Source organism: Ursus americanus, chromosome 35, assembly GCF_024610735.1.
Source record: "Ursus americanus isolate L20-20 chromosome 35, mUrsAme1.1.p, whole genome shotgun sequence".
Classification (NCBI taxonomy): domain Eukaryota; kingdom Metazoa; phylum Chordata; class Mammalia; order Carnivora; family Ursidae; genus Ursus; species Ursus americanus.
Window position 1 is genome coordinate 18,675,996 of NC_142161.1, and position 15,522 is coordinate 18,691,517.

A 15,522-nucleotide genomic window follows, 5' to 3' on the forward strand; every position below is an offset into this window, starting at 1 on the left:
ATTCAGCCTACACTCAAGGAGAATGAATTCTACAAGGTCATAAATACCAGAAGGCTGGTATCATTATTTTATATATATATATATATATATATATATATATATATATATATATATATATATATATATATAATTTTTATATTATATATATAATATATATATATATAATATAATATTATATATTATTACTCTTAACTAAATTAGGCATTGCAGGTCTTTCATAATTATCTGTTGAACTGAATGAAAAACACTTCAGTCTGCAACTCAGATTTATGCTAGTGTTAATAATTTTAGTTAATATTTTATTAGAATAAGTCAACTCCTTTGGAATTTTTTATGTAATAAAAAATGAGGGGAAAAAAATGAAAAGATACTAAGGGATTTATTTGGCTGGGAGCTCACAAAATGAAACCCTCTTACCTCATTTGGTCAGGATGGCTACAACCTGCTAGACAGGGAGGAAGACAGGATAGTGTGAGGGAGATTACCCCAAGATATCATTTTCTTGAATTTCACTTGAGGTCAACAATAAAATACAAACTGAAATCAGTTCCAGGTAATTTCTAATTTTTTCAATATTTTGGTTATTTGGTTTCTTAATTTTATGTAATTGTGTGCTTCTTTAAACATTTTAAAATTTAAGGCATTGCTAGGTTTAAAGTGTTTTTTCTCTTTAAGGTATAAATTTGAGGTATTGATAGTTTTGAAATTTAATACTGCTTATTAACTTAAAAGTTTCAGAAATAATGCACTTTTTTAACATTAGTTTAAAATGGTTAACTTTTTATGTCATCTTTGTAAGCTAAAGATTATTTTGATAGGTATTATAGGCCCAACTTTTGGGGACTATTATTGTATTATAGCTACCTCATTTTATAATTCAGAAATATTATACTTTGACTCCAATGAATTATTTTTATATGCCTTTTCAATGTTATAAACAGATTAAAAGAGCATAATGTGAAGAAGAGAATAAAATTCTTTTAGAAATATTCCTGGTTCCGCTTAAGGTTTTATTCATTACTTAGTTTAAAATAACCTCAGCTTGATCTTTTTTGTGTATGTATTATCTATTTTTGAGATGTTTGAGACCAAAAGAATAAAGCTTAAGTTCCCAGGAGCAGCCAAATAATTGCATTTTGAATTTATAAAATCCTTTCTTTTTAAGCCGACAATAGTGATGAAACATTTTCATTTGAACCTGGCAACATGTAAATTTGAAAGTTTGTAATGAATAAAATTGTGAATTAAATGAAGGAGAGAAATATTACTTTTTAAAAAAAAAACTTTAATGGAACCATTAAATATGAATTATAGACCAATTTATTTTTCAAGCCACACATTATCAGCTTTTTCAGATCCTTATAAATTTGTTCAGATCTTTCTTCCCTAAGCTCTCATCTTCAGGAACGATTTTAAATGCATGTTTTCAGTTCTCTTTAAATATATTATCAAGTCCTATAACCAAGCCCGATTATATATATTTTGTACCTCTTCCTCAATTTGAGCTTAATGATCAAGCCCATTTAGAATATAAGAATTTGGAAGATAGGATAAAAATGGATTTTAAACTGGGTACAGGTAATGCCAATTTTAAACATTGCCAACTGTTTTCTCCATAATGAGATTAAGCGCAATGTCAAACATGAACTAAATTTGATGCTTCTTAGAGGAAAGTGAATTTTTTTTCTAAATATTAAAGATTACACGAGTACTAAATTTTTCAGTACTGCCTTTGAGATATGTTTGATCACACACTACGTTTTGAAGAAAAATTAAAAAAAAACACTATTGATTATTTTTTGAGATAATTAAAATAAAAAAAGAATACCCACAAAAATCCATGTTGATTTTCCCCAATTGAATTGACAGTTCAATTGTTCAAGTTGTTAAAATTAGCTAAAAATATAGAACATATAAGAAATGCAAGGCTTCAAAAACAAATACAGTTTTGGTTTTATTTTGACTAATGGGTAGTTTGTCTTTTTCATTCTAAGAAGACATAAACTAATTAGTGGTTTTGAAATTTCATTCTACCAAATATATTCAAATTTATTTTAAGGTTAGGAAAGTTTATTAAAGCAGCATAAAACTTGACAAAATAATTCTGCCATTCCCCAACTTTAAACTATCAAAATGATTTTCATAGTCCAGTGAGTTATAACATGGAAAGAATGACTGTAAATGGAATAGGTATTAATGGGAGATAAGAAGAAAAGGTAATACCGTGATAAGACTATAAAACTATTTATCATATTTCAAACTATTTCCCTGTGGGAGTTCTGTTGTTTGGAATATGATTATGAGTGATTCTAACCTTTACTTTTCCATAAGAATTTTGTTATGGCATGTGTTCATACATGTATACATATTCAAAGTGTGCAAGTTGATAAAGAGTGTACAATTGACATCACACAGTTCACAGACATGGGGATAATGCATCCAAAAGGACCCCCTCTGGTGGTAACTTGGTCTTATGAGCTATGTATCAAAAGAAAGTGGTAATTCAGTACCAATTACTAGTTATGTGATCGTGGACACATTTATTTAGAATCTCTAAGCCTGTTTCACATCTGTTAAAGACCCACAATTATAACTTATCTCTTAGGGTAGTTGTGGGAAGTTAATAAAAATAATATATGCATTATGACTAGCATAATGCCTGGCAAATGTAGGCATTCACTAAGTGTTTGTTATTGTGAATCCTTTCTTCCACAGTTCTTATTCAGTACTTGTATATGCCACGTAGTACTCTAAGGTATGGGTGTACAACAGTGAACAAAACAGACGAATGGGAATATAAAAAGTATACACATAACCAAGATTACTTAAGTAAAATAAATGGTGGATTAGATAACGATAAGTACTGGGAGAAAAATAGGGCAGAGAAGAGAACCAGGAATACAATGATATAGAGGTTGTAATTTTGAATCGGTTGGCTAGAGAAGGCATCACTGAAATGACGACATTTTCAGTAAAGACCTTTAAGAGGTGAGGGAATAAGCCATGGGATGTCTGGAAGAAGAGCATTCCAAGGGGAGGGATTAGGCAAATGCAAAGGCCCTGTGGTGGGAAAAGTAAGGAATCTATGTGGAGTGAGCAAGGGTAGAAGATTAAGGGCGGAGATAGAGAAGTAATGGAGGCCAGACAGTGTGGGCCTAGAAGGAGGCTACTAAGACTTTGACTTTTTCTTTGAGAGATTTAGGAAGCCATTGGAGGGTTTTGAGTAGAGATGTGACCTAATTTGACCTATGAATCACAGGGTCACCGTGGCTGCTGTCTTGAGACCAGCCTGAAGGGCTATGGGTTTGAAGGCTATTGTCAGTTTAGGTGAGAGAGAGTGCCTTGGAGGTGATGATAGCAGTGGAGGTTGTGAACTGTGTTGGATAAATGATGTATATTGAATGTTAAGACGACAGGTTTTGTCAGAATCGGGTTTAGCGTGTGTGAAAGAAGGGTCAAAGATGACCCCGGGTTTGGGGCCTGAGCAGCTAAAGAGTGGCATTACTGAGAAGGAAAAGATTGAGAGACTGTATGAGCAGGGGAAGATGAGAATTTCAATTTGGCATATGTGACGTTTGTGAATTTTATTAGACATTCAAATGGAGTTGTGCAAATGTAGTTGGATTAATTATACTGGAATTCAAGAGAAAGATCTGAGCTGCTGGTGGTAAAGTTTTAAGAGTCTTAGGAATACAGATGGTATCTAAAGCCATGAGACTGGGATGTCCAAGGGAGTGAAGTGGATAAAGTAGAAAAGATGAACCAGCAAAGGAAATTGAGGGTGAATATACTGAGGTAGGGAAAAAAAAAAAAAAAAAAACAAAAACCGAAAAACGAGAGGGATGATATTCTAGAAGCATAAGAGGAGAAGTGAGTGAAATGCTAATGGGTCAAGTAAGCTGAGGACCAAGGATTAACCATTATATTCTACAACATGGAGGTCATTGGTTACCTTTTCATTAACCAAACCCTAAAGTTTCCTGATTGATTCTGCCCTCGTACAGCTGTCATCATCTTTTTCTGAACCTTTTTTTTTTTTTTTTTGATTTGCTGTTTTTTCTACTGCTGGACTCCTGTTCATCACCTTTCACTATTCTCATAAAGATTTTGATTCTATTATAAATGAACTTTCCTGTATTGTCATTGTGTCATGGAATTCTTTCTTCCCATCCTGGTGCCTTTCTGTACATGGGTTTATAATAGCCATTGTGAGTAGAGACCTGCCCCCCCCACCTCTGCCTTTGAGATTCCCTATGATTGTTCTGCAGTGTTAACATTGTTTTAAGGCCACCTGCTGCTTCTCAGTACTTTTTTTTTTAATCTTTAAGCAAAACCCTTTTCTCTTTTGCTGCTAATATTATGCATCTAATTCCCATGCCCTGCACCACCTCAGTGCCGTTGTCTCTTAGCATTATAACTGCTACCCACAGTTATTGCATATTTTGCTGTTGTCAGCCTCAGGCAACTTCAATCATTATAAATAGTCCACTGGAAGAGCTCATAGTTTTTCAAGTGTTTATTACATCATATGTATATCCCTCATGGTCTTTAAAAAAAGCAACACTCATTTATATTTATACACTCTTCTGTGACTTTTAAAAACATACACATCTCATTAACTTTAAAAATACACATTTCATTGAGAGCAGATGTGCAGACAATGAATACTTGATACATTGTAAAAGAAAATTCAGTTTAGTTCTATAAAAATATACTAAGTACCAAATATGTGCTAAAGCTTAAATTGGGTGGTAAAGCTTCACAATGAGTAAGACAGGGTAACTGTCCTCAGGGAACATGTGGGTGGTGTGTGTATATGTGTATGTGTTGTGTTGTGGGCTACAGAGCACTGAGATAGGCGAGAGACAAACACATTGTCAAAATCTTACACTCGTGTGATAAATGCATCAAGAACTCAGGTGCTCTAAGTGATTAAAGGCATGACTGTTCCTTTAATTTTGACCTGTCTTTGTGGGCTACTTCAATACCTGACAGCTTAGCTGTCTTTAACTCTGGCTCCCTTCTGTCCCTGGCACTAGTCGAGAATCAGGTGAATGGCATAATGTGGTGGTGGTCTCACTGCGCCATACAATAGGCTCCTGCAGTTTGATGGACCTGGTGGCTGGGTGGAAGGAAAGGGGGAAGGGGCTAGGAGTGGGAAAGTACTGAGTCAGAGAGGGGGAAAATGTGTCTTAAAGTCCTTCTTTTTCCCCCCGTAGAGTTTTCAGCCATCAGAGAAGTGCCTGAGGAAGAGCTCAGTAGAAGGTCACAGAGAAAGGGGGCTCTGAATGGGAGCAGCTCGTAGGGACTGTAGGTGTGCATGGGAACATGGCTGGTCAGGGGGCCCTGAGTCTTTCACTGTAATTCCCTTCAGAGACTGCAGCGAGTTGGCTGTTCACCAAGTCTGGTGTGGGGAAAGATTTCCCCTAGGAGGCCTGCCAGGTGAAGCCTTTGTATTTGCCTGTGGTTGGTCCTAAAAGATCACCCACAGATTTTTGGTCAGGAGCTAGATTCTTCAAAGTGTTACAGTGGAAATAAGCCTGGGATGCTAAGGGATGTAGATGAGAAGAAATTTATTGAGCCTGAGAGTGGAGCAGGGGAGGTATCAAGGTATTCACCTTCCTAGAGGCGTGAAGCTTGAGTTGATCTAAATGATAAATAGGTGTTATACCAGTCTTCTATGAGAGGTGTATTCTGAGCTGACAGAGATATGAGCAAAAACATGGAGGCATGACATAAAGTGTACTTAAAGATGACAAGTGTATTAATTTCCTATTGCTGCTGTAACAAAGTACCACAACCTAATGGATTAAAATAGTACAAATGTATTATCTTCTGGTTCTGACTATCAGAGTCTAAAATAAAGGTGTCAGCAGGGCTGCGTGTCCTCTGGAGATACCAGAAAGCAGAAGCTGCTTTCTCCAGCTTCTACAGCATTCCTACAGTCCTTGGCTTGAGGCCTCTCCCTCAGTCTTTAAAGCTAGCAGCATAGCATGCTCTCTGCTCTCTGGTTCAGTTCTTAGATTTTCCCTTTCTGACTGTGATCTTCCTGCCTCCCTCCTCCCTTATGATCACATTGGGCCCATCTGGATAAACCAAACTAATCTCCCCATTTTAAAATGCTTAAATTTGTATCTGGCAAAATCATTTTCTTCCATTGAAATTAATGTTTTGATGGTCTTTTATTTATCCTACTGGTTAAGGAGGATTCTGTGTCTTAAATGGTACAATGCCAGACACATGACACCTCACACTGGAGCAATGAAATGGACATTGGCTTACTGGTCATATATATTCATAGCTGAGGACACTGCATATCATGCAGGGGGTTACATATAATGCAGGGAGCTGCACTTGGGAATGCAGTGAACAAGGAGGGAGGGCTGTGGGAGGCAGGACTTGTGGTTGGGTTCCCATGAGAGCACAATTCCCATCGGAGAGGAGAATTGCCTTGTTTGAATAATTTTGTGGACTGCAGAGAACCGAAACCCACTACGCAGGGGTAAGCAGGCACTGTGCCTGGTACCCATGATCAGGAGGTTGTTTGGCTAGGGAACTTTACCTGCAGGAGCCGAGCGGGTAGGAGACTTGGCAGTTAGGCATTTGAGGCCCTCCCAATATTATTAGGTCTCAAGGAAGTAATGCTAATACTAATACTGAATCCTAATTTCAGACCTTACACCATATGTAACATATTAACAGATTCTGGGGATTAGGATGTGGGCATTTTTGGGAGTCATTATTCAATGTACCACAACAAATAATTTGAGTTTTTCTGGATATACATTTATAGTTTTGAGGTGAGAGAGAAATGGAGCTGAATTTAGAATAGTTGCTAGAATTCAGGCCATATGTACTGAAGCTACAAAGCTGAAGTCCTTATAATTTTATCCTAATGATGATGATGATGATAGCAACTAAAAGATCAGTTTACATTTATGGGGCACCTGGATGGCTCGGTCAGTTGAGCCTCTGACTCTTGATCTGGGCTTGGGTCATGATCTCAGGGTTGTGGGATTGAGTCCCAAGTTGTGATCTGCACTCAGCTCAGAGTCTGCTTGAGATTCTCTCTCTCCCTCTCCCTCTTCCCCTCGCCCCACTTGTGCTCTCTTTTTAAATAGATAAAATCTTTACAAAAATAAAATATCAGCTTACATTTAGAGGATACATATCACATGTTGTACGCTGTGCTCAGGGCTTGACATATATTTGCTAATTTAATTATAAATAGGGCACTGTGAGGTATATCTCCATTTTCCAGATGGAGGTGCAGAGATTATGTAAGTTACTGAAGATCATACGGTCCTAAAGTGATAAGCCGTAGCTCTGACCCAGATAGTCAGCATCAATATGCTATAGTATCATGCCATAGAGTTAGCTCTTTATCATACTAGTGATGGAAGAGAGGTTCATGATTCAAGGGTCCTGGAGCAGGGCACGACGTGAATAGGCTTTAAAGTCTGTAAGCTTGATAGGTATCATCTGTGTACGGAGAGGAATGGTTTAGGGGCCAGTTAGTGAAAGGCACTAAGCTATTGAGGATTGTCCTGGCCAGTATTCTTTCCTGAAATGATCAGTCCTGTTCTCTGATTCCCGCCTGAAACAAAGGATTTAGTTTGAATTTGCAATGTTTTTGGTCAATTTTTCTTGCTTTACCAGTGGATGATGTTACTGTGCATTAGTGGTCAGTACGCATGCACGATGTCTTCTCTTCTGTTACTTGTCCCTGTGAATGAAGCACTTTTCCGTGACTTGTATGTGGAACACAGAATCGAGGGTGTAAACGCAGAAAGCCTCTCTTGGCTTGTTCTCTAATACCACACTGGGGACACGGTATTTACTCAGCTGTTACTGAAATGGTATTTTGTTTCCCATTCCGGTATTGTTCCCTGCGAACACAGCTTTAGGATTGATTTCTTGTGGCGTGGGGTGAATGGTAACATTCTAGCCCCCCAGTCCCCACTCTACAGCCCTCAGGTGACTCTTAAAGGCAGAATATGTTTTGCATAAGGCTGGAAGAATAATGGTTTGGAACCTGTGTAGTATGCAAATAGGAGAATGTTCAAATTGCTTCTCTCCTAGGCCTTTGGTATTTTGGGATACTGTAATTGTGCAGTCACCACCTGAGAGGCTACAAAGGGAAACAGTGACGTTGGGTGAATGAACGTTTTAAATACAGAAATAGAAAGAACAGGCAACTCATCTCAAAATCCAGAGACCATCTTTGTTAGGAAGTTAGCTGTTATAATAGGAGTCTGAGATACATTTTCTAATTGTCAGCATATTCCATATGATATTAATAGCATTATTCTGAAAGTCAAGGTCAAATCACATTAGTTTTAACCTACTCTATGCAGAGGGTATTCAGGAAAAGCAAATACTATCTTAATGGATATTTGTTCTTTTTTCTAGGATAGATTATCTTTACAGTAGTAACCTTGCATTAATTTGACTTTCTACTTAGAACTGCTGTTGTTAAATCTCTTAAAATATCTTTTGTAGTAAAACATTTAATAAACATAAAAAGAAAAAAAAAGAAAAAATGGGAAACAAAATATGAAATAAATTCAGTGTAAGATCTAGGTCTTATACCAAGGTCACGGACAAAGTTCTGTTCAGTAGAATTCAAGTTATTTTATATTATATTTATATTATAGTACTGTCCTATAATTTGTGAAATGTGTATGTGTTCCTAAGACACTTCATATGCAGCACCAAACAAATTCTTTAGAATTGGAGGACAATGTTCATGGAAAAAAATTGAATTAACAACAAATCAATTTTAATATTTTTTAAAGCAAGTAACTTGAAAAGGAAGGTTATGAACTTGTGTAAAAGTGTGTATGTTAGAAACATCTTAATATGTGAACATATTTAGCTACCACTTAGCTGATATTTTTAAAATAAAAATACTCAATTTTTATTTCATGTGTTTTTTTTTTTTTAATAAAGGGGATTAAGAAAAATATGGTAGGAGTTAAAGCAATGAAAAATGTACACTTGTCTATATGGTACAGTTTGTTTCTGGGTACTTTGACAACAGTTAACAAAAATATTAAAAATAAACACAAGGAAGTAACAAGGGCTTGCAACACAGCAACCAATGGCCATTAAGAGACCACGTTTGGCTTCTCTGCAACTGGCCTGGCCTGAGTGAATTTCAGAATTGCACTTTTATAATGGTGCCATTTTTATAAAGGCAAAAGTTGCATAACTTGACATCCAAAAGTAAGTGAATGTAACAATTTTTTATATGTGAACACACCCTCAGTTTCATCATATTCATGGAAAGAAGAGAAAGAACACTGGGCTAAAAATGTGGCAGCCCTTATTTATAAGTGTTTGGACTATAGAAACAATTCAGTTGACAGGATGTAAGGTCACTGACATGATTCGCAACTCCTAGTGTCCATATCCTGCGTGAGCACCTCCCCTTGAGTATGGATGGGACCTGTGACTTGTTTCTAATCAACAGCATATGCAAATGCGATGGGATATGTGTGATTATGTTACATAAGACGTAGCTCTGGTCTTGCTGGAGTCACTCACTCCTTTGTTAATTATGAGGAAGAAAGTCACCATATTGTGGATTGCCTATGTTGAAAGACCCAGGTAGGAAGGAACTGAGGGTGGCCTTTAGAAGCTGAGGGTGGTCTCTGGTCAACAGCCAGCAGGACTGAAGCCTTCAATCCTGCAATTGCAAGAAACTGAATTCTGCAAAAAGTGGATCATTCATTGGTTGAGTCATTTATGTGACACCACAGCACCTGCCAACACCTCGATCCCAGCTGGTGAGACTCCACCCAGAGGACCCAGATAAGAATAAATGTGTTAAACAGTAAACAAACTGTTAAGTTTGTTAAACACTATGTATGTTTATATTTATATCTACATTGTGTCTCTGTCTCTATGAGTATCTGCAGCTCAGAGGTATCTGTATTTGTGAAGGTTTTCCAGAGAAGCAGGACCAACAGGATGTGTGTATGTATGTATATACAGCTTGTATGTTTGTATCTATCTAGAGAGATTGATTGATTGATGTGCCTTAAGGAATTGAATCTCATGATTATGGAGGCTTAGTGAATCTAAAATATCATGGGGTAGATGAGCAGGCTGGACACTAAGGAAGAGTTACAGTTTGAGTTCAAAGACAGTTTCCTAGCAGAATTCTTTCTTATTCAGAAAGGTCAGTCTTCAGTTAAGGCCTTCATCTGATTGAAAGGGGCCCACTCACATTATGGAGGGCAATCTGCTTTACTCAAAATCCACCAGCTGTAATCTCATCCAAAAGAATCCCTTCACAGAAACATCCAGAATAATATTTGACCACATATCTGAGCACCGCAGCTCACCCAATTTGATGCCTAAAATTAACTACCACAACATGCAAGATAGAATCTCTTTGAAAGGATATAATCCTAAAACTTCTCTGCATATATGCTATCTACATAAAACAGCTATGTGAATGAATGGAAAATCAGAGCCTACAAATTAAGATAGCTCGAAGAATATGACACACTCCATCTAACATCAGTAAAAGTAATTATCAAATATAAATTAAAATAAGTGTTTTCATATAAGCCTCCACTTATAGATAAATGAAGAAATGGAAGGATATTGAAAGACAGTTGTATAAAACAGCAATGTCAACTGGAAAGAAAAAAAAAGATAATAAAAATGTCCTAAAAATGTCTTTAAATGGAATAAAAAGAATAATAAAAATCTTAAATGTCATCAATTTATAGATTGAGCTGATTATAAAATGTTATTTTGCAATTATTATGCCAGAAGATATTAAAAGTAAACCAGGATTGCATATGATAAGTGCTTGGACTCCCACTGCCTCTTCATGTGCAGTCTGGCATGAGAATTCTGCCATCTTCTGACTCCCTAGCTTTTTTGAGAACCCGTTTAATCCAGTTCAGCAGAAGTATGTGGTCCTTGCTTCAGCAGAAATTGGAGTTTGGAAATAAGTTTTCGCTCTTCTTCAGGCAAGGGCTGAAACTTCAGGAATTGTGTTGATACCAGCAATGCTATTCAGTGGTCGCTCCATACTCCCCTGTGGAAGACAGTTTGTCTGATGTCCTGAGGCCTGGGTCTGTGGAGTAGCTGGGGCTTTATAGCTCCTTAATCTGTGTCTCTAGCAGCGGCTTTTGAAGAGTAGGGAAAGGTGCGAGGTGCCCGTTTACTTTGCTCATTAGTACCAACTCTTGCCCAGCGTTCCATTGCTTCTGGTCACCCTAGGTGATGCCTTCTTGTAACTGAATTGGCTTTTCAGTACCTACATGGAATGCCTCATGCTTGGTTGTTCCTCAGCTTTATCGTAGCTTGTCCTCACAAGTCTGCTTTCTCTTCCAGATCATTTGCCTTTTACTTTCATATGTCTTGTGTCCGTGCTATGGGGTGATATATTCCTATCTCATCCTGGAAGCCAATGACAGGGACACATCTTTTGGATCACCAAAATACAGGGAAAGTCTTATTAGAAATTTTTTATTCTATGGATTCTATTTTTTTAGCATCATGGATGGTGACCAGTGGTTAGAATTTGAAAATCAGTGAACTTGAAATGATACATATTCCAATAACTTTCCTAAATAAAAAACTTATAACTGGCTTTCCTGAAAGCATTCTTGCTCTATAATGTTTTCCTTTCAATAATTATGTATTGCCTACTATTGAGATATGGTATGAACTTTGTACCATGGCCCTTGCTCCTGTTGTTTTCTGGAATGTTCTTTTCCCATTCTTTAACCCTCCCAATGTGTGCATGCGTGCGTGTGTTTGCATGTGTGTTCACACACACCTACACACACTCCCTCTTTCCGTCCCTCCCTCCCTTTGTCTCTCGAGGGTGCCACCTATCCTTTAAGGCCCATTTCATTTTCCAGTTTCTCTGTGAAGCCTTTCTGGATTTCCTTAGGTAATTGTTTTTCCTTTCTTCTTTTCTTTTCTTTTCTTTTCTTTTCTTTTCTTTTCTTTTCTTTTCTTCTCTTTTCTTTTCTTTTCTTTTCTTTTCTTTTCTTTTCTACTTATAGCATCTTTATTTGTGTTAGAAGCTAAGAACAACCCAAAAGTCTTTCTAAATTTATTTTATTTATTTTTAAGATTTTATTTATTTATTTATTTATTTATTTATTTATTTATTTATTTATTTGACAGAGTGAGAGAGCAAGTGAGCACAAGCAGGGGGAGTGGCAGGCAGAGGGAGATAGAGAAGCAGACTCCCCGCTGAGCAGGAGCCCGGTGTGGGGCTCGATCCCAGGACCCTGGGATCATGACCTGAGCCAAAGACAGCGGCCCAGCTGACTGAGCCACCCAGGCACCCCAACTATTTCTAAATTTAAAGGAATAATTGAAGTAGAGATCCTCCATTAATGGAATGCTATTCTGCAATAAAAAGTCACACTACTGATGCACACATCAACCCAGGGGAACCTCAAGGACATGATGTCTGCACTCTCAAGATTACAGAGGCTGTCTATGTTTCTTTCAACCTTCATAGATTGGTTTGTTCCTCTCTAATGGTGCTTCTCTTAATCTTTACTTATATTAGTGGTTTGTTGTCTTTTTAGATCATAAGCTCTTTGGAGTCAGGAGTTGGACTTATGATCCTTGTATTAGTTAGGATCTGGATCAATGCCTTGCACATAATAGGTAGTAAATGGTTATTGGATTAAAATGAATGAACTCCTTTTAGCCATGGCCGAGGCCTTGCCAACAATGACCAACAATGATGTTCTTTCAAAAAGGATATCCAGTACACTTGACCATGTAGTCTTCACTTGTATGTGGTAAAATGAGAAAAGAAAATAAGATAGTTTTCCATAAAGCTAAATTTGTTCAACTTATAGGAAAGCCTTTTGTGTTGCTATCCTTCATGCTTGTTGAGAATTAAAATTTCTCCTTTTATGGCGGTTGGAGGTGCTAGTTTGTTGGAAGAATAAAGCTTTAAAAACCACGCGTTAGTCTCTCCCTTTTTTTTTCAATTATTTTTTAAATTTTTTATTGGTCAGTGATAATCTGAAGTTTTAGGAATTTGTGATCTAGAGTGTTTATATATTATAAGATCAACCAACAAAAGGGTTGAAGGATTCTGGTGAAACTAGATATGGTGAAAAAACAATGACCTAAAGTATAGGACAAGTAGTGTCAGCACTAGCATCCTCACAATTGGTCATGTGACATTTGTCACAGCCCTGCACGGTTAAGATAAATACAATTAAGATTACTTTTTAAGGTAGTTTTGAGACCCAGGTAGGTAATCAAGTTATATGATATTTTTGGTGTTAGTGTTTTTAGTCGACAAGGAAGGGATTGTGTTGGTTATTGATAGTGCTGCTTTGTACCCTTAGTGTCAGCTCTACTTCCTGTAGTGCCCTCTATAACCCAAAGAAAGTTGACGTCTTTCCTAGGATCCAAATTACAAGTTGTTGGGGTGCCTGGGTAACTCAGTCGGGTCAGCATCTGCCTTCGGCTCGGGTCGGGTCATGATCTCAGGCTCCTGGGATTGAGCCCTGAGTCGGGCTCCGTGCTCAGCGGGACTCTGCCTCTCCTTCTTCTGCCCCTCCCCCCAACTCGTGCGCTCTCTCTCTCTCAAATAAAGAAATAAAATCTTTAAAAAATTCCAAATTGTTATCTTTCTGGTGACATTGATTTGATTACATATCATAAACTGTCCAGCAGGATTTTTATTGTCAGTTTAAAATGGAATAATAGTGTCAGCACTGGAAGGCCAGTGGTAGATATTTGTATAACTGATTCCAGCTGAGAAGATAAATGGACATTATTTCGTTTTTTGGTACTCTGGTAGGGTGAGAGGTGAACTTTAAGTCTGAAGCATCCTTATGAGGATATTCTGTATGAAGGACTATTTCTGTAATGCAAAATTGCCTTTCATTTTGCATGAATCACATTGAATCAAGTGAAAGTGATTGTATTAATTCCTTAAGTGATTGCACATCCACTCTGTGAAGACATGTTGCCAAAATACTGCTCCAGAGTGGAGTAGGGTTAGAGCTGGAAGGATGAAACTGGCCACCGATTCTTCTCTCCTCTGTCCTTGTCATTAAAAAGAAAAAAAGGTATTGCGCAGGCCACACATACTTTAGAGTTGATGAAATTTGTCTCTTGTTTTCTTTTGTCTCCTCTGTCTTCCCTTAATTCCTGAATGTAGTTTTCTATAAGCATTATTACCACACACACACACACACACACACAATTTATTTATTTATTTATTTATTTATGTAGGTATGTATGTATGTATGTATGTATTTATTTATTTATTTCCCTCCCTCCCTCCCTTCCAGGCCCCTGGTGGTCTGTGTTGCTCTCTGGCTTTGTACAGACAGGTAATGTGGCACTACCCCCTGGTCTTTCCTCCCAGAAAGTGAGGAACACTTCACTTCTGGCCCAATCAAACCACACTCTTTAGGGAAGTTGAACTCAGCTAGATGTTAGGAAAAGGGCAGTAAAATAAATTCATACTAAGATGCCATTGCTAATAGCTGACAATAGCTTAGGCACCTCAAGTTCTATTCGTAAAACCCCAAAACTGGACTGGTCAATATTGGGCTCACAGGAAAGATTTTGATAGGGATCTGAAGTCATCCACCAGAGACTAACTTAATCCTATTCTAGATGCCGTCTTTCTTCCTGAATTAAGATTTGACTGGATCACTGAACAATAAGGAGACTGCTCTGAATCTAAAGCAAATCTTATTTGTAGAAGATCCTTCAACTGGAAGATTAATGGAAATCCAATTTAATCTACCCGTAAAGGCCAAATGAGAACCCTTGCTGGAATTAAAAACAGTAATTTGACATGGGGTCCTGGTCTATGTCCATTTAAAACAGGTAATAGAAGATCAAAGGAACAGAAATGAGATGAAGGATAGGGAATTGATAGTTTTAAATGTGTGAAGTCCTTCATTATTGTTTATCAAATATATATTGAACACAGGGTGGGACACTAGGGTTTCAAAAGTGAAAGACATGGTCCCTGAACTAAGGAAGCTCGCTCTCTAGGGAGTAGGTCTGCAACTAGATATTTACCTTGTAAATATGTGATACATGCTATGATAAAAGTAAGGACGAGGTATTCTGAGAGTTGAAAGTAGTACTAGTTTAGACTGGGAGTGGCAAGATACAGGAAAATATTCGGAAAAGCTTTTATTTGGTACACTAACATTAGCTGAGTTTTAGAGGCAGAATAAAGGTTAACTAGAGGAATAAAAAAAGGTCTCTTCTATGGTCTTGTTCTTTATCTTCATTGGAAAGTCATTAACCCTGAATTAGTCCATTTATTTGTTTTTTAAAGTATTTTCTAAGTTCACAGGCATATTGCAGGATAAATTAAAGGTTGAAAAAGCAACTGGAGCAAAAAATAAAAAGCTTTCATATTCCTTTGAGTGCCCAACTATGTGTGCATTTTGGTAATTATAGGCTCAATTGCTCATGTGTACATTTCTACCAGTACCACAAATGATGGGTAAAGAAGAGCACAGTAAGCTCAGACAGAAA

General features: G+C 37.2%; 1 long non-coding RNA gene across 6 annotated transcripts in view; it reads left to right on the forward strand.

Annotated features, from left to right (window-relative positions):
• Window positions 1-15,522, forward strand: part of LOC123793671 (uncharacterized) — a 628,690-nt gene that overhangs the window by 443,959 nt on the left and 169,209 nt on the right. The window lies entirely within an intron of this gene.